Source organism: Stigmatopora nigra, chromosome 2, assembly GCF_051989575.1.
Source record: "Stigmatopora nigra isolate UIUO_SnigA chromosome 2, RoL_Snig_1.1, whole genome shotgun sequence".
In the NCBI taxonomy this organism is placed as follows: domain Eukaryota; kingdom Metazoa; phylum Chordata; class Actinopteri; order Syngnathiformes; family Syngnathidae; genus Stigmatopora; species Stigmatopora nigra.
This window is the reverse complement of record NC_135509.1, coordinates 13,346,921-13,366,868: the sequence shown is the minus strand read 5'-3', so window position 1 is coordinate 13,366,868 and position 19,948 is coordinate 13,346,921. Positions and strand designations below refer to the sequence as shown.

At 44.7% G+C, this 19,948-nt stretch overlaps 1 long non-coding RNA gene across 1 annotated transcript in view; it reads left to right on the top strand.

Annotated features, from left to right (window-relative positions):
* The window catches only part of LOC144193410 (uncharacterized), a 28,543-nt gene extending 8,595 nt beyond the window's left edge, over positions 1-19,948 (top strand). The window contains exons 2-3 of the long non-coding RNA XR_013325753.1: positions 8,722-8,809; positions 19,664-19,948. This is a non-coding gene — a long non-coding RNA (uncharacterized LOC144193410). The remainder of the gene's footprint in view (positions 1-8,721; positions 8,810-19,663) is intronic.

Here is a 19,948-nt window from a genome sequence, read left to right as displayed (position 1 = left end):
CTTATTACGCACAGTTCCCTAAGGGTGCCATTGTCCTTAAAACACATGAATTCTAAGTACCAGCTACGGTGTTCGGGATGCCTTTTTTCTTTTGATGGCAAGTGCCTTGACGGACGTTATCTGCTCGCACGACTCCGGGCTCAGACGAAGCCCCGAGCGTACACAACGTTGGCTTTTATTTTCAAAATTATGTGTGAGTGTGTGTGTGCTTTACTCTGTGTATCCAAGTAGATTGTCAATTCTATTTGATCTAGCTTAAACATACATCTTTAATCTGTGCTGCAGGCTGTGTGTGGCAGCGTGTAACTGCAGTTCCCGCCTTGGGCCTACAGAGGGAAGCATAGCAAACGCGGCCTTTACTCGTGGTTGCGTTACACCTGCGACCAGCTAGCATAACTACCGCGTCTTTATTAGCGTTCTTCTTCATTGAACCGCGCCAGGAAAAATGAAATAATTAGAAAACGGGGAGGGGAAGGAAAAAAAAAATCACAAGCGCCTGATGAGGAAAAAAGAAGCACGAGCCCTCGGGGCCTTCTGTTTGTACTGACAGAGGACGGGTTATGCTAATTGAGCGCTCTTTGCATAATTAGAGAGAAAAAAGTTTATCGTTATTTTTAGTGGAGGATAGCCAGACGGAGGGTAATTTTAAGTTTCCCGGCAGGATAGTGAATTTAAAAAAAACAAAAAAGGAGAGAGAGTGCAAGAAAGACTCTCTCAATGTTATTCCTGCTGTCTTTTGATGCAGGCTGCATAATTCATCTAAGATACTTAGCCCGAATACACTTTAATGATGATGACTTTTCCCAATGTGATTTTCCAAATGTTTTAATGTACTGTCTTCATAGCAGATGTGTTTGCTGTGGTAAAACGCGCCGTCGACACATGAATCTCATCTGCTAAATCCAGCTCTCATCATTTATGTTTAATGAGCTTTCACGTTTTTTTGACCTCACGCTGGGCTCGTGGCTTCACGTCAGCCATGACACCGCACGCAAGTCAAAACACAAAGTAGAGATATTTCAATCCTATCTGCATTCACCTAAGTAATGTCCGATATGTATAAACTCTGCACCCACATTTGGAAGATCCAGATTATGATTTAAAGCTACCCTTTCACTGAACTTCTGTGCACTTTTATCACTTCCAGTTTGTAACGGCAACCAATGTGTTAAAGCCTGCATTAGGACATTACCAAGAGTTTATGCTGCAGTAAGTGTTCCTATCTAAGGCTTTACAAAGCACCAGGGATTAAGCCACAGTGGCGCACTCCTCTCATTTACGTCACTCTCGATACACTCTGCATCGGCAACACGTCGGGCCTCTCCGATGGGGGGCAAGTGCACCGTACTTCCCCTCCCCATTGTTCTCCATCGACATGGCCGCCTGCTTCTCGGATGTAGGGAATGTTCCGGCTCTTCAAAGGTTCTCTCTTTTTGTTATGCGCGGCAGCCCTAGGCCACAAGCACACAGATTAATATTTCAAAACATGTTCCTTTGCTTGAAGCCCCTCGCCCTCCGCCCCCATTTCGGAAAAGCTCCCCCCTCTCTCTCTTTCTCCCAGTCCATTCTTTCTTCGACACTTTATTTTTTTTTCAGCCCTTCCCGCTCTCCAGCTCAGCCAAATGTGAGATTTTCTTCTCGACGTCTCATGTTTTGCTGCTCCACTGCTCCCCTCCACCCAATCACTCGTGTGCAATGTTCTATGGATTAATAAGATATGATCCTGCAAGGTCCAGCAGAGAGTAGTACCAAAGCAGCGGGGGAGAGGTTTGTTTGGGGCTGCAGATGAATTTTAATGAGTACCAAGGGGAATATCCTCTTCCCCCCCCCCCTTCCTCTTCTTCTTCTTCTTTTTCTTGGGGTGTCCTTCTGGCGCCTTCTTCTACATCACTGTCGCACAAACAAGGTATTTCCCATCATGCCTAGGTCTGTTGTGGCCTCGCAGGCACACCTGCTCCGCTGTCCTAATTGAACAGATGATCTGCCAATTTGTCATGTTTATCTTCAGAGACACCCCCCCCCCTCAATCCCCCCCTCATTTCACCACACTTTAGTGCAGATGTTACCACAGCTTTTTTTCCTTCTAATGACAGATCTTGTATCATTATTGAATTATTCATCCCTGCATTAATGTCTTTAGATAACATCTTCAACACCCTTTTTTTGTATCTGTCTCCTCGCTAGGAAAACCTTTATTATCTCAGCTGACAGCAGAGTGCACGATAAAAGATAATTACCTGGCTCGACTCAGCCATTGATATTGAAATTGCGCTGAAATGACGCAATGTTTTTTAAAGGTTAGATGAAGATTATTAGCAGGAAAACTGTGCGTGAAAATTGTTTTTTTTTTTCCAAAGGACCATTTACCTTTGGTAATATATTGAAAATATATACATATGTCGCAATTCGGTACAAAAAGGAAATATATACATCCATTAAAGGTTTGATTACAATAGAGTTTGTAAAACGGCATATTGCTAAAACTGGAGACGAAATTAGAACATTGAAATTGTGAAAACTGGATGAAAAACACTATCACGCCTTTGCTAAACAAATTTTATGCCAGCTAATTTGTTTTGATTTAGAGCAAGTTTGAGCATAATGAATGTCTTCTGTGGTGTCTTTTGTTCTTTGGGCCATCGCTACTTACACCCGTTTCCGTCACCATGGAAACTGAGGTACGGACGAATGCTGGGTGCAAGCTTTAAGACATCACGGCGTGCTGTTTGATTAAAGCCACACTGACTTGGGCACATCTGCTTCGACACCTAAATAACACACTAAATATCTGATAATACACACCTTCAACTGACGCTATTTTCATTATTTTCGCATTATGGTTCAAATTGAAACATACCGAACGATGTTTCTTGTCAATCACGGCCCACACTGAAGTAGAACTAAAATACCAAGCTATATTCTATACCTAATGCAAGTTTTCTTTTTTTAAAGCACAATTGGGAAAGAATTCCACCATAGAAGCTTCTATAAGCAATGTCTTCTGTCCCTTAATGGATTTCTGTACTTTGGAGAAGGGCATAAAAATAATAATCAACTTTGGAGTAAGGCTGAAAAACGAGATTCGGTCCTCCACATAATTGTGCATGCTCAAAGGCAACAACTTCTGTGGAAAATGTTCAGATAGGGCCGTGAGGGGACAAGACAGGGGTCCGAGTGTGGCGACAAGCAGCCATGTGTCGCTATCAGTGTGCTCTTCACTTGGCTGCTTGTGGTAAAGATCAGTGACAGTGCATCTCCTCCAACCTTCCAGAAATTGGATCCTGTCCTCGCAAGCTGAGCACTTGAACACAATGGGTTTTTTCTAAAGCCCAAACCTTCGATGCCAGGCCGATCGATAACGCGGCCATAACATTGCCAGGCCCGCCATCGATGACGGATGGCTTGACGTAAAAATGCTCGCCGTGAGCATGGCCGTTCGTTATTGTTGAAAACGGTGACATTTAATACGTCAGACGGGTGGCCAGCGCTTCACTGTTCATGCGTCGTGTGGCTCTATTTGAATTTTCATCAATTTTGACAGACAGCGCCGGCGGTTATCGTCAAGAGAACGGAATCTTCTCTGACCCGAAATGCCACGGCCGGCTGCCAGAGTCCCGCGGGGCGGGCGATAAGAGCCGCATCTGCTGGCGTGGCGTCTCCCCCCGCGGCCTCTCGCCCTTTAGCTGTGGCGTTTCAACTGGGGAGGTTAAATGGCGTGGCTTTTCTACCTCTTCTTGAAGAGGCCCGCTGATAGGACTCCTCCTCCACTTGAAACTCAGTGACCCCAGACCCAGGATAGTGGCTCTCGTATCTAGCGGCACTTGAGCTTTTTCGACGGCCTCGCTCTTAAACCCCGACACTCGTATTGCTTTCTCCGAGCCTTTCAGCGTTTCCTTGTTTCAAACAATATTGCCTCCCTGCTGCTATTGATTGCAAAAGATTGGGTTCTGGCAAGCGCTCCTCTCAGTTTGCTGCTCTATTAAGCTAGTTTTTTTCCAGCAGCAGATGACAGCGCTGGGAGGCTTTTGATGACTTTTAATTGCTATCATCTAAGTATTAATTGATTTGGCAACCCAAGGTAGAGAGGACTTATGAATACTGCCATGTTTAAGCTGACTTCTGTCCAGTTCCAGTTATCACAAAACCTGAATTTTGTGAGCTTTGCTCAATTACTTCTCCGCAATGACATTAGTTCATTCGCCCATGCCGTCCCACACTTAGTTTATGTTCTTGGCATTGACAAAGTTTGTCTTGTGTTTGTGCTGCACAGTCAGAAAGTCCCAGCACATCAGCAGCCATCCCGATATTGCACCAGGCGCTATTTTACGGTGGCCATCTCACCTACACGCTCCATTCATCCACTCTGTCTACTGCGGCCTCCATTTCCTGCTCTCTCACACGCGTGATTAAGACCCGCTCGAAGCATTTATCAAGCGAGCCGCAACACGGTCCGACATGGCGAGCTGAGCGTTAAAGAGTAGCGGACATCCTTCGCTTGTTTTGATGACATTACTTGGAGAGACAGTATTCGGCTAATTTGTTTAGAGCCACACGGTCACTAACTGTTTTCAATAGATTTGGCGTGTGGCTTTATTTTGGTCAAGTGAATCCCATTTAGATAGTGACTGCCTGTTCCAGCATGGTACGTCCCAACTGAGAGCTAATTTTCTAATGGCATGGCCCTTATTAGAAAGCAATTACTATGAATTACCAAGGGTTGATCACCCTGAAAGCCCCCCCTTTTCCCACTCCAGTGGCGAGTGTGAGCTCACATTTGTATTTGTGTGGTATCTACATCTGAAATGTCCGCTCTAGTCTGAACTCCCCGCCGGCAGCCAGCCAAGCGGCAGTATCGTCGTCATTATCCTGCGTGGTGCCCGAGGCCTGATAAACGACGTTATTGTTGCCGGTGAAGTCCTAAAGGGAATAAAGCGCAAGACGTTTAATTTCCCTAACAGCCTGGGAAATATTTGTTGCATCACCAAGCCGGCGGATGGCAAACATCTATCGCCGCTGTGCAATTAAAGACATAGATCATTTACATAGAGCTCATTTTCATAATGCTCCTTTTATTATCGGAGGAAGAAATTAAGCCGGGAATTTATTTACACACCCACTGTGAGTGGTAACATTGTGCTAATTAGCTGTTAGATGATTAATAAGCTTATGGCACGCACTAATGAACGCCACCATCATTGTTACCGAGGTGCTCCTGCACTGTGTTTGTGTTTTGCTTGCTTAATTAGACAGATAATTATGTCACTTGTTCCTTTGACTTTCAAGTAAATACAGTCACTTCAATAAAGCAAGCTCGTGTGGCAATTCGGTACAATATAGGTTAGGAAATAGGTTATAATTGCTGTACTTTGTTAGTTAACGACACATTAGACTTATTGAAAGTGAATCTGCAGGAATAGATGGAAGCCAATCATTGAAATTGTGGTCAGTAAGTCAAACCATCAAAAATAATCAAATAATCACGAATATTCAAATTATCGAGAAAATGTTTTTAAAGTACAAATAACTTCGGAGGAATGAATAATCAAGTATGATCCAATAATCGCGAAAATTGAATAATATCAAACTAATCAAAGAATCATCATTAATTGCATAATTTCATATGTGTCCTTACAATAATCTACAACTAATCAGTCCTATTTCACTAAGGGTAAATAATACATAACTGAGTGTTATATGGTCCATCTACATGTTGCAGAACAGTTTAATTTAAACTATCTGTCCCTCAACCCAAAATACTGAAATGTCCCTTTAATTGCGCTTCTTTATAATTTCTAGCCCATCATAGTCATTTGTGGTGAGCTAAGACCGTGCACTCTGGCGGCGTAAACATTCATTATTCATTGCTATGTTACACTTGAGTCGCACTTTAGCACGTTGGAGTGAATCCTGAAGTGTAGACTAAACACTTTGACATAACAAAGTAAGTCAGGCTAGATTTGTATTAGCGTATTGTTGGGTAAAATACGGGGCCCTAATGTGGCTGGTTTGTCCGATATGAGACTTTTAACACATATATTTGGACATATATCGTCATCAAAGTTAGTCCATGACCTAAATTTGGCAAAACTAGTGTTTTTGTATAGTGATTTAAAGATATACTTTATGTCAATTTATTTAAAACTCAAGAATCCAGACAATTAGAAACCCATATTTTAAGAAATGACATCATCCTTGCTATATCCTTAGATGTTTTGGGGGCCGGTCGGCGCCTTTATATGCTCCTTTGCTTCCCCCTCCCCCCCAAACATTAAAACACACTTTATAGATAATTAGTGCAGTTTGTAACTTTTCTTACACAAGGCCCAATTTGGAGCAGCTCATCCTAACAGGGAGTTTGCTTGCTGTTTTTGTTTTCCATCTGCTGGGGAGAGAACAAAAGGCATTGCTTGTCTGTGATGCTCCATCCTCTGGGAAAGCTGGCAATGAATATTTGATGTAAAGCCTGCGTTTTATTGCCCACGCGCTTCTCAGCAAGAGTCCTCATTGATCTGCCGTTATAATCACAGACTGAAATAAACCCCCCACCCCACCCCGTCGCCACCACCCCAAATAATTCTCTGATTAGGACTGTGTTTGTAGGCTCACTTTGTGACCAAGCCAGATCCAAATGCAAGACGTTGAGGAAAACCCCCCAAAGGAGCAAAGGCTGAGAGTGGGTGTTTGGTAGTAAGGGGGTGGAGTGGGTGGGTGTCTTGTCAACACCAAACGTGCCGTTGTATTGCAGCTCATTAGCGATCTAACACTGCCTGAATGTAACATGACACGTTCAGGAATCAATCCTACAGAGATGAGAAGACCTCCGCATTGTTTCTCTGCTTATTAATCTGTTTATCTTCAATCTCGGTCTGCAGTCAAGCGATTCCTCGGGAAGCTTCTTTCTTAACGCTCTTAACTCATTGACTTTTTTAATGCCTTTGGGCTTGGAGTTTCTATCATCTATTTTATTAACCTGTTGCACAGCACAACAAAGAAAATGTATTTTCTTATTTCATCTCTGCATGTTTTTTGCTAGCAAGTTCCCTGCATGTGACACAAATTCATTCCGCAGACAGTCGTGCGCCCAAACGGGCTGCCAATGTCATTTTAATGGGCTTTCGGCCTTCCGAGCGGCGCCCTTTGGCGAAGCGAGTTTCATCTTAACGGCGACAAAGACGAACCAATCCCCCAAGTTCATTCTCATTCACTCCCGGCGTGCCAATTATAAATGTGTCTGCCAGAGCGCCAGCTTCCTCCTCGCACCTCTCCAACCTTTATTATCCCTCCGAGCAGGCGAGATTGCTCGGCGCTCGTCTCGTCTGCTGCTATGCTGGCCACGGAGCGCGTGAAATGACTGCGTGTGCGTGACAACGCTTTGGACTAATATCAAACTCCTGCTCTGCGACCTGCATGTTAATCACGTGTTGATGTTCCAAAATGGTTTTGCAGTCTATGATCGGCTTTCGGGGCCATTACAGGCAATAACGGATTGGGCATCGATTGCCGTCACGACAGTAAATGACTTGAGGCACGGCTGCCTAATACATCGGACATTGATTGACTAGAACTTTAAGATAGTGTCGGTCAAATATCTGCTCTTTGGAAAAATGCTCGTCCGTGCCTTTGCTATTGGATTTGTATTTTGACAAGATTGACATAGAGGTGAACAAGACAGGTTTTAGGGGGGGGGGGTCTAATATCAGAGCCCTTTTAGCTTCCCTTTGATTGACATTCATGACAGCCAGTCTGTTCTTACCGGCTGTATTTATTTTCCATATAACGCTCACCCATAATTTGTGACTGAAAATTGGTATATATTTCTTTTCACTTTTTCTCAGCTCACACCAAGAATTGCATTGGTACTGGTAACTGACAAATGCTGAACAAATGTCGCTATGACAAAACATTTATTCAAAAACATGGGGTACGGTAACCTGGTAAAATTAACACAATCCTCAAATGGAATTTACAATTTTAAATCCTTTAAGTCTAATTCATCATCATAATATTTAAAATTTTTCAAGTTTGAGCTCCGGTGAATAAAACGGACTCTCGCGCCCATCTGGCGGAAAAAGGCAGGTCTTGCGTGTCCCAATATAATGGCTCCGAAGGGGACTTTTTCACCGGCGGAGGGCAGTGTTTTCCCCGGGATTCGTGTATAACGTGCACCCGTACTTTGCTTCAGTTTTTTTGGGTTATACTCGAATAAATACGGTAGTCAATCTTGTCTTCTAACTTCTGCCTCAGTGACCGTAAAATACGTGAGCGGGTGCCAAATAACATACAGTTCTGCAAAGTTACTGCCTTTAGAATGACATGTTCCAGCACATCGCATATTTTGGCACTGTCAAACTTTTCATAAAACTATAAAACATTCAGACCGCATTTGTTAATGCACATTTCTTACATAAGATTTTTTGTTTTGCTTGCTCAGACTGTTGTTTCCCATAGCAACTTATAAAAGTGACACTCATGCGTATGATCTTGCAGTCCAACGCATATTGGGCAAACTGGCCCAGATGTACCAAAGTATGAAAACAAATGAAGTCACGAGCCTTGGTTTACATATATTATTGACCTCTTTTGGGGCAATTTGTATCTAATATAGACAATAATGTGTTACATCCATTCTATCAGTGTGTGTATTGATATATATTTGGTAGTCTCAAGTGATATCTGTCCGTGGCCTATGAATGGTGCTTAATTTGTATTTTCTTCTATCAGATGACCTGCACCGCCTTCACGCTTGTCCCAGTGATAACCCGCTCCGGCGTCCGGCTCATTATGTCGGCGAGGACTGAAAAATGGCAACGTGAGTAATTCAATTATCTTCAAATGGCTAATTGGATCAATTTGGAAGGCAGACACTGTCAAGGATAAACGTAATCATGTATGCAGCAGCAATCTTTTTATTGCTCAGATACATCTTGTAAAAAGACAAGGTGTGATAGTGAGGTTAATGTAATTACTGTCCAATTCTCTCTCTCTCTCTCTCGGTTTGCACAATAATGCTAATTAATCGAAGATCTCTGGACTATAATGAAGCGCGACAAGCCAGGTAATTGTGATTATGCTATTTGGGTCGCGTCGGAATATTCCTCCGATTCCGCCTGGGTTCAATTAGCGCTCTTCTTCCTCCCACTCGTCTCCCCTCAAAGCCTTCCGTGGAAAGAAAGGTGAGAATATTTCCCCCTCACCTGTGAAACGTCTCGCTATTCAGCCCAATAAAGGTGTCTTTCACATTCCATGCAAGACAAACTCAGCAAGGTGTAAAGCCGTGTAATGAGAGAGTGAACGAAGCATTCATATTCATTATGATCAGGCCCGCAGGGGGGGGAAGGCTACGTGTGACACAGCTGCCGTGCATGCTTTATGGGTGCACTTAATAGCATGCTGACAGCGGGGCCATCCGCCGAATAAAAGCCACAGTAGTCGTCACAGCGCTATTGATTCTCCCCTGTGTCCTATTGATCGCTGACGTTTTCCTGTGGCACAGAGCCGCTAATATGCTGTGTATCACAGCGACGCCTACGGTGCAGCCCATTGACTTTGCTATCAATAGCCTCAAAGCTGGATATCATTAAATCCTCATCACTTTGTTTCCCTGACGGCCTCAGACCAGCGAGCACGGCGCGCTTTCTCAATAGGGGGCCGACGCCGGCTTGTTTACGGCTCTGACACGCACTGCTACTTTTAAGAAGGCCTTCCCGTCATCGGTGCCGCTATCGACCATCGCCACGCATTTATCGCTACTCGTCAGAGTGCCTGGTGTTATACTTTAGGAGAGAAAAAGCTAACGGCGCACTGCAACCAAAAAGTAACAAAATTGAGATAAAAATGAGTGGCAATCTGTCAATTATAACAAACACAAGCATGTCGCTTGTGAATAAACCTTCACTTCAGAAACGTTCACTAAAAGGTTTGCATCAGAAAGTTGCGTTTGATTGTATTTCTGTACAAACGTACAGTAAGTAAGGCCAAAATTTAGATTTTTCTTCTTGTCTTCTTACGATGGACTCACAAAATTAATACTGTAGCACTTTGCCATATGACTAATTCATTTCGTAATCACTGCCATTCCTTTTTTTTCCATTGCAAACAATTGTAAACTCATAAGTCAGGTCACTCGTCAACAATTGTCATTGCCGTCTCGGTACATAAATTTGTTTATTAGTTTAGCGGTGCGCTCTCATTGCTCGTTACCAAGGTGATGGCGGCTCCTCGGAAGGGTTGCGCCAATGAGGAACATCTTTCAGTAATGACAGCCTGCTCCACCAGGGAGAAGCAGAGGGGTGGGACAAGGACGAGGGAGCAGGGGATCGATGGTGCTTAAGGTGTTTGGGTGGTTTGGGGGGGTTGGACAAGGACGGGTGCAGGAGAGCGCCCTCCACGGCCCATTAGAGACGGCAACCCCCCGCTGAGAGCAGGCAGCATGACAAACAGCCTCAGCTCTGATAATAGTGTTGCTGATCAATAGGCTGTCCCTACGCTCGCCCCCCGGGACGAACACATCCACTACCACTGACCTCATGTCATTGTAAACGTGTGTGTGTGTGTATGGAAGGAGGAAGAAGGACTCCAACTGGGATGGCGAATCACTTTAAACCCAACCTTAGCAACCTGGCTCTCAATCTATGATTAGGCTTGGTAGAAACCCATTGAAAAACAAGATGGCTACTGGTTAGTTGTTACATCTGTGTGCTGTCATTTGGTTAATTGTTGGTCGCCAGCTAGTCCTAGGGCAAATACATGGAATTTACACTAAATTCAGCATGTTGTGGAAGGTGAGACGAACCAACAAGTACTTTTGTGTAAAGAAAGAGAACATGAAAACTCCATTGAAAAACCACTATAGGGTATGCAACATAACTAACTCTTGACAGACTATGGTTGCTCTAAGAATCCACTGTTTTGACATTCACCACAGAGTTAATTTGACTTCCTACTTCCTACTGTTCTTACAGATTTCATGTTGGTTTGTATTTTACCAATGATAGATGTGTATCAATGTCTATTGCTTTAGCAGTTGCCATGAAACACAATAATTGAAGGGCAGGCATTCCTGTTAAAATGAATCTGATCTGTGTTACTGCCAATGAATGAAATCCAATGCAAAAATTCCATCTTACCCGATAACCCAATACGGACCCGCACTCTAGGAAATGGATATATGAAAGAATATATGAATCATCCTTTTGACAATCCCTTTTTATTCAGACCAAAACAGAGTTTAGATGTGATCGTTATACTTGTACCACAGTCAATCAAATGTAGCCTTCAATCATGCGGATTCCTTTATTTTAACAGCTTTCCGTCTCCATAACATCACACATAGACAATGAAAATCAAGGAGCTTTGGTTTTGTTCTATGTTGCGCACCAGACATCTGGATTCGTTCTACTTTCCTAAAGTGTTTCAAATGACATTTAAATCACAAAAAGTGCTTTTTCAACAGTGGAATTTAAATGTACGAGGGTTGGCCACTATGCGGTAGATTTCTTGTTGGAGACTGACTGACAATCTTTGGCTGGAAGGAATTACTGAACATTAAATTGAAAGTCAGACATTTAAAGCAGCTTGTCGTCGATGCTGTCTGTTTGTCGAGGCTGTTTGACGAGGACCACGTCCCCCCCCCCCCCACCCCACACGTGTTCCACTAACGACGACAACATAGTAGTTAGGAGAGCCATTTTGTAGACGGATGTGTGAAAACAGGGTAGCGTGTCAGTCAGCCAGCCAAACGTAAAGTTCTTTTCTTCTCGACGTGTTATCGCCGCGTTGCAGTTGTGGCTTGAACGGCACGGAGACATCCTGACTTGCAAAATGAGACGGCATCTCGGTGGAGCGAGCCCACAAGCCATAAACCGCAGGCAGCAGCTTCTGCAGACCGCCTCGCCGCGACTTCAAACACTAACAAGCTGGAATAACATTTTGCTTGGGGTGGCTTCTCTTGACGACTCCCAGCTGCTGGCAAGCTGCTGGGGAGTAAAGACAAGATTTATTACAGGGCCTTGTTGCATTCTGATAAAAAACCTAACCGCATCGTATAGAACGTGCGGGATCACGGAACACGCCATTAGCGCGCCTTTCTCTTTAGATCGGGGCGAGATCCGGCCTGGAATCCATCAGATGGAAAATCAATTTTCCTGTCTAAGCCTGCTCCTTTCTGCTGTCAGGGTGTCCTCGGGGCCGCTTGTACAATTGGACTGACACTTTTGACTCGCTGGCGCGTTTGCCCTAAAACCATGCGCGGCGCTCGGCGTAAACGCGGATCGGAATCTCCACGCTCGCACTTTGTTAAGTGCTTGGAGAACAGGAAATGTGAGGCAATGATGAACCTGAAAACGCCCTCCCTGCGGGCCATGACTAAATGAGGACATGCGCCTTTTTTTTTTTCTTTACACTGGAGCTGGGAATGTTGATACGTATGGGAAACCATTTAGTTCAAAACATACTCGTCTGCTCTTTGTCCTTACCGGATCAGCAAACCAGAATCATAAGTATAGTGCACTAGTAAAGCAAATGCCATTTGAATGATGTGTTTTTTCTCTACTGGATTCAAATACTCGCTGACATTTGTGCGCAATGGTTAAATAGTCACTTAAATATCCAGTTATTTTCCAAGGTATTTCAACGAAACTAGGAAATTAAATAAAATATATGATTAGCTGCCAAAGCTTCCCGAAATGAAAAAGAGATTTGAAATATAGAAAGATTTGACCAATTGATCGTATCATGGTCATAAAATGGGAGTAAGTGGAGAAGATGAGACGTCTGCAAGGTCAAAATGACTTGAAATGGGCCCACAACACTATTTTCTCTGTTGTTTACTCAATGCTTCTGAAAAAAAAGCACGCTCAAAACACTTTCAGAATCAGACCTTGGAGTGAATGTTTCTGACGAGCAAATTTACTTTCTTTGTTTACTTGGACACGGCCATCTTTTTGCGGTCCAGCAGCTCACGGATAGAATATTTTCCAATATTAAATAGTGTAAAGATTCAATTTCAGTTCGACTCGATGGACTTGACACAATATTATGCACCCATTTGACAAAAACAGTTCAATTTTACCAAAGCCAATTTTCACAATCTTTTTCTGAAATCATTTCATATCTCCTGGATGAGAGAGAACTATTCTTTTTTTTTAACAGAAACGTTTATCATATCAGTCAATGTTTTGGATTTTGATAGACTTGATTGCTCTACTGCTTTTCTTACAGCAGTATTTCATGGCATTTTAAAAAATATGTACCCATATTCCAGAGCCTGCTACAATTGGATTTACTCAATGTATTTTCCCAGATCAACGTTTTATTACTCCCCTTACAAATATACACTAGATTCACGGTCAATAGCGAAGGAACACACCAATTCCTTTTCTGCTATTATGAGCGTGAGCACACAAGTGTTGCGGCGAAGGAAATAAGGAAGTGGCAGCAGAGTGCTGTTTTAACCTAAAAAAAACAAAAACAAGAAGTGAGAGGAAAGCATTACATGAGAAGATGTTCTTCACTTGTACAAAGAGCTGCTGTCAAAAGGTCAAGTCGTGAGCGTGTGTGGTACGGCAATTCAGCAGTTGTGCTCAACAACAAGGCAAATGTCTCACAGATGCATTCCCTCTTTTCTGTTTCCTGCCTTCACCTTGACTCGAACGCGTAATTGAACACAGCACACGTCCGCTTACGCCATCGCATTTGGCCGTAATAAAGCACTTGATACAAAGCACGACAACGGGAGAAGATAGTGACAAGGCTACGTGATGTTTACTCCAACCTCGCCCTCCAAATCGACGCGAGAGGAAGCCGGGACCACCCACGGTGATGTCGATAGGAGGCGCAAAGCAGGCCTCTTGAAACAGATAAATCTCCACTTTCATGAACCACATGAGAGAGCTCTACATCTGCACAACATTTCAGACTATGTTTGGACACGCTGCAGCTTGCAATTGCAACCCCAGAGGCCGGGAGGAGGTGGAAATTAGGGATGTGGGCGTGCGTGCCTGCGTCTGATGGAAAGTCATGTGAAACCCACAGCGGGATGACTGATGGAGGGGCTTTGCCGGCACCCCTGAACTGGTCCCGAGCCAATCACAGGGCACGCATAAACAAATGAGGAAGTCCTTAGCTAACAGGTGTCTAACACAGACCCTAGACCGGTCGCCAGTCAGCCATAGGGCAAACGGAGGAACAGATAACCATTGGCACTCGCTATCAAGCTTGCCTGAGTTAATTCACACACAGCTGATGATTTTGACAGCAGCCAATTTGAAAATGACCCCGTGCGACTCCAAAGTCAGGCCATTTGTATCGCAAGCCCTATTACTCATTTTGGACCATTCCACTCATATTATTAGTACTTGTTTCCTTCTATCTATACCAAACTTTTCCACAAAGGGCCTCATTAGGTGCAGGTTTTCATTCCAACGCATCAAGAGAACACCTTTTCACCAATCTGGCCTCCCACAAGTGCAATCAGGTGCTTCTAGTTGTCTGCAGAAATCTTATTGGTCAATGTTTCTATGCTGGATCGGTTGAAACAAAATTCTGCTCCCACAGTAGCCCTCCAGGAGCAGTTTGCCCACCCCTGATCTATACTACATTCATGTCATCCAAGTCCAAACTGGAGTTTCTCTGCATTTGCAGAAATTGGCGCTCTAACGAATGCTATTCCCGTTTGCCGGGTTTTCTGCTTGATTTTGATTTATAATAGCAAGTGAAGCTGCGTTGCGCTAAAAATAACAAAGGAGCAGAAGCAGCGCTCGTGTTTCACTGATTGTATTGATTTCTTCTAGTCGGGCCCGCCGTTTGTGTGGCTTGGGGCGTATTTTATCGAGAGCAGTAAAATAACAAAGGAGATGGCGCTGGAAGTTCTTCGTGTATACCAATCAGAATTTATAAATTGCTCCATTACCTTTATTTCCCTGGTTACTCTGGGAACATTAGCAATTATTCTCTCGTGGCCGGGCTCATAAAACTAATAATCTGGTGATTTAGTGCCCGGTGGCACACTGCGAGGCGCTCGGGCCAACTCCATTCCATTCATCTTACCAGCTATTCCTTTGATTTTGGTGGGATAAATTGCTTTCCGGCAAAATGGGTCAGTATGTGTCCTCCATTTAGAAGCGGCTAACAATGTAAGCGTACACATGTTTGGAACAGTGGCACTGGCTGATTTCCATTCTATTTGCATAGTGGGGGGTGGCCTCAATTATCTTTCTCGGGCCGTGTGACAAATTGCAAATATGCCAGCTCGCTTCGCGCCGTTCCGTTTTCTCGGCCGCAAAGTGGAGTCAAAGTTGCTTTCTCGTGCTGCCGCGTGATCACGGAGATGGATGTCCAGGCCCTCGAAGCCGAGAGGGTTTCTCTTTTCGCGTGATGAGTCTGTCCCACTGTCCCATTAGCGCATCCCCTGGGAGCAAAAAGAAGCGCCGGAATCTGGGGAGACAGACTCAGATTAGCTCATAAATCACCGCTCTGGAGACCTGGGCGAAACAGTGACATCATCACTGCGAGACGCTAGGCGCTATCATCTGGCTGACGCTGCGGTCCCGCTCAGCTGATGCGAGTTGACAGCAGACTCAGCCGCCGCAACTGTCAGGATGTTTCAGTGTCTTCATCGGCTTTGTTTGTCGTCTTGTTTGGCTTGATCTGCTTTTGACTCATTCTCTGCTGTTGCCTTCACAGTCAAAACGGATTGGATTTCTACCATCATCCAAAGGAAAATGATGTCTTCCAAAATGAGAAAAGATTTTGCCTTCCAAAATCTCATCCAATCCGCCTTCACATTTCTCATTTTCTACTCATTTGGAGGGTAAAAAGTAAAATATCCTCCATTTCTCATTTTGGACTGTCTCAACTGACTGGAACAGTATTTCCGTTCATCAAATACTGCAAGCCAAACGTGTCCTCCTGGAGATGAATTCCCCTGGATGGCCTCCAAAGGGCTTCCCAAACGATTGGAAAGTTCACATTTTCTTCCACGTTCCCTCGGTGTAAATGTAATGGCCAGGTGTCCCTAATATTTTTGACCTTACTTGTGTACGCACGCTCTCTGGCGCTGCGCTACAAAGGTTCTTGTGTTCCTACTGCCGCTCTCTGGTAAGTGGCTGTCTGTGAGGCCCAGTGTGGAGTCAGGTCTGTAATAAGGACCGAGGAGGCCTCCCTCCCAGCCTCCCCCCTCCATCCCTCCCTCCTTCCCTCCCACATCCACACACTCACAGCTCTGTGGTCACACAGCTGGCCCTGTCTGGCCAACCACTCCAACCTCACCACTTCCCCTCTCTGGGTGGGATGACAGGCGTACTGAGAAGTGAAACGAGGGGGTTGTCCCTGGCCCCCCTCCCCTCGCTTTCATGTACATACAGTAAACACGTCCGGAGAGGAGAAACCCGTTTTTATGTTTCCTTGCGTCAGAAAAAACAACCTCACACTGTCTCATTCAGTCTGCGGATCTGGGAGGTCACAGTCGCCTCACGCACACGGCCCGACAACAACCCTTACAAACATTTACGCCCAGAGATCGATGCCGTCCACGAAGATGGCCGTTGTCGTAAAAAGAACACTGCAAACAAATGCTGTTGGCGAGGTTGCTGAGTCATTTGGATTGCATGGAAGTTGGCAGTTATAATTTGCCTCCCTTTAGGGAAGCCACGCAGCTTCTGTGCGTAGAGAGAAGGGCTTGAATTATTTGTCACATGAGGGTAGTCATCGAGGTCCCCGCTCTGCTCGCCGTGGCTGGCTGGACTCTGTCCCCTGCAGGCTTTGCTGATGTAATCCGCCCAACTCCAACTCTCATTTCCACAGATGAGATAAGAGGCCCCACGGCTGACTGATCTGCTGCTATCAGTGGGCTGGCCGACTTTCCCGCTTCCCCCGCGTGCACTATCGTTGAGGCACATTTAAGTGATGACATCACAGGGCGACTGTGGCCCAAAGGCGCCCGAATCACTGGGGCTAATGGATGGCTGTGGCAAGGTGACTGCAGAGCACATTTTTTACTGTCTCTTGGTGCTGTTTTGAATTTCCTGCAGTGAATGTTTTGTCAGCGTATTGAATCATTGCATGCTGTGAGATTAACTAAACAGTGGGGGGAAAAATGTTGATACATTTGTTAAATTTAGGGTAAAATACTGGTGCACCAATTCATTCTTTCATTTTCTGTACCGCTTATCCTCAAAGAGGTCACGGGGGGTACTGGGGGCTATCCCAGCCAACTATGGAAACTGAAATTGATGGCCAGCCAATCACAGGGCAGAAGGAGACTCATACCTAGGGGCAATTTTAGTGTTCAACAAGCCTACCCTGCATGTTTTTGGAATGTGGGAGGAAACCTGAGTACCCGCAAAAATCCTATGCAAACCCAAAGGATATAAAATAATATGATTTTTTTAACCATCATCTTCAGTCAAAACAATATAAAGCACCATGTATTTATTTTATGGTTTTACTGGGGATTTTGAACGATAATATCCTGGCAACCACAGCTGCCATTATTTTACCATAAATTTAGCTGGTTGTTTTTACAGTGAAGGGGAGGTGAAAAAAGAACCTTGAAATGGGACACGTGTCCAAGAGGCCGACATGGATTGTGCGAATTTGACAAAATCTTTTGCCCAATTTGCTTCCAAAACACACCAGGACCCAACCCTTGTTCTGAAATGTTGCAATTTGTTGAAAACTATTTGCACAATTGAAGCTGGGCTAGATTTTCCACAAGTGCTCCGCGAGTTGAATACTTGGCGTTGCCCGGTGGTTACGCTTGGGAAACATGAGGAAAGCTAAGGTGGTCATTATGAGGAAAATGATGTGCACATTTATGAAGGATCTTGCCCGAGGAACCTTTATAATGATACGGAGGCTGCCATAGTCATTGCACGAAACCGCAGTACTCCGCACACGAGGTACTTTTTGGAAAAAAATACGGCGGGCCGAGCCGCCGGGCCGACTCCGGGTTAAGCGGCCCGCCGACCTCAAAGCGCGGGGTCAGTGTGGAGGAAAAAACATCACACAAGAACCACAATTGCAGCCCTCCGACATGAAAAGTCTCTTTTTATTTTTGACAGACTGGCCATGTTTAATGGCCGCTTGTGTGTGTGTGCGGCGTAAACAAACAGTGAGGCCCCGGGTCCTCGCGGGCGGCCAACGGCAGCGGCTTCGGCGGCCAGCTGGATTACAGGCCAGCGCGGAGCCGCGGTGGCGATGGCATCGCACACGCTCGGCCGCGGTCGGGGCATCCAGAAAATGCTCTCCCGCCTTTAACAGCTCAGTGGTGACTTAACATTTCCAGATGTCAAATCTCCGACCGCACTCTGGGCTCACTTAGGTGTCACATATTTCAAGCTTGATGCATACTGTTGACTTTGCCCTCCAGCGCATGATGGACTCGCTCATGAATCAAAACAGTCATTGGTTTGATTTATATGGTTATAAAGCAGCTTCTGTGTCTAGTCAGACCGCCTTTAACCAGATTTGTATACCAATTCAATATATTTCTCTTTGTTTACACGCACCTGTGATTGGATCTCCATACGTTGGTGTATAGGTGACAGTATTTTGTGACCTGTGGGGGCAATATAATAATCATTCTTTGTCTATTAGCATTGGTACTGCTGTTTTGCTTTATCAGTTAGTTTGATAGCAGAATCCTCGACTGATTGTAACTTGTTTAGTCAGCAGGTCAAGCTACGTTGCACATTAACACACCTCATTTGTCCTCCGTCCTTTTCTTTGTCTTCCGTTCCGGCATCCCGCGTACGATTTGTCTCCATTTATTTGAATCTCAAACATAATGAGATTCTCCTTGTTAGGGTGGATAAAATTCAGGCTGAAATGCCATTTTTCAACCTCTCTGTGGAGAAGCGGATAAACATAGTTACTATGGCAGCCAATGACTGTTGTTTCAAGGCTATTAATGCTGTGCTGGGAAATTGTAATTGTTTTACATTGAGTTTCTGATCCTGTCATGCCTGTCTTATCATTTATCTCTGTCAGGTCCGTTTAATGGTGAGAGTTAGATCACATGAAGTTTTATCTTTGTTTACCATCTCCTGCTAAAATTGGCCAGCCATAAATTGCATTCTTGGGGCTTTTGGTTTAATTTCAAGACTCATCTGAGTGCATGTGACACAAGAAAATCTGGCAACAAGAAAACCACATTTCTGTGAAAGACCAAAATTGTCACGAAAGCTTCGATAAAACGTGACTTTATTTTCAACCGGCCCATAAACAAAGCTGCCAAAACAACAACGAGAGGCATCCAATCCGATTTCATGTCAATTGTCGCCATTGAGCTAAAATAAAACTCCTCACATAAAGGTCAAAAGATGAGATAAAAATCCTCCAACATAGCTCACAAATGAGCTCAACATTCGCTAATAAGGTCCAGGGACGATTGTTTTATCCATTCTGTCAGCGTTTGTGTAACGCAATGCTTGTAAACCCCAACTAAATCCACCGTGAAGGGATTCATGGAACTGCAGAGGTGAGTTTTCCTTCTGCTTGGCAGAGAAGTGCGTGCATGACATGTAAATGTGATCATTTGGCGGGTCAATTATCCTTCACTCTGTTTGGCTGCAGCTCTGTTTAGCTGCAGATAGATAGAGTGATAACCCCCCCCCCCCCCCCCCCTACGCCTGCCCCCCCTTCAGCATTGTTTGATCCCCGACAGGCGCAGCTCATCAGTGTACGCTGGTGAAACATCTCTAATCAAAGAATGTGTCAGAGCGGCGTTCCGCGGGGCTGCGCATCATCACGGCCTTTCATGTCACGCGGCTGAAGGAAAGTCCGAGAAGGATCTTTAGCAGGTACACTGTGCTCTTTGTTTACGCCTTGTCGTCCTCGCAGCGGGACGCGCAGATGGCCAACAATTATTTCTCTGTGTGCGCCTCGCTGCTGGCGGGCCACCCGCTCGTGTGAGATTGCTGTAATCCTTTATTATTTATGATTGTCTGGG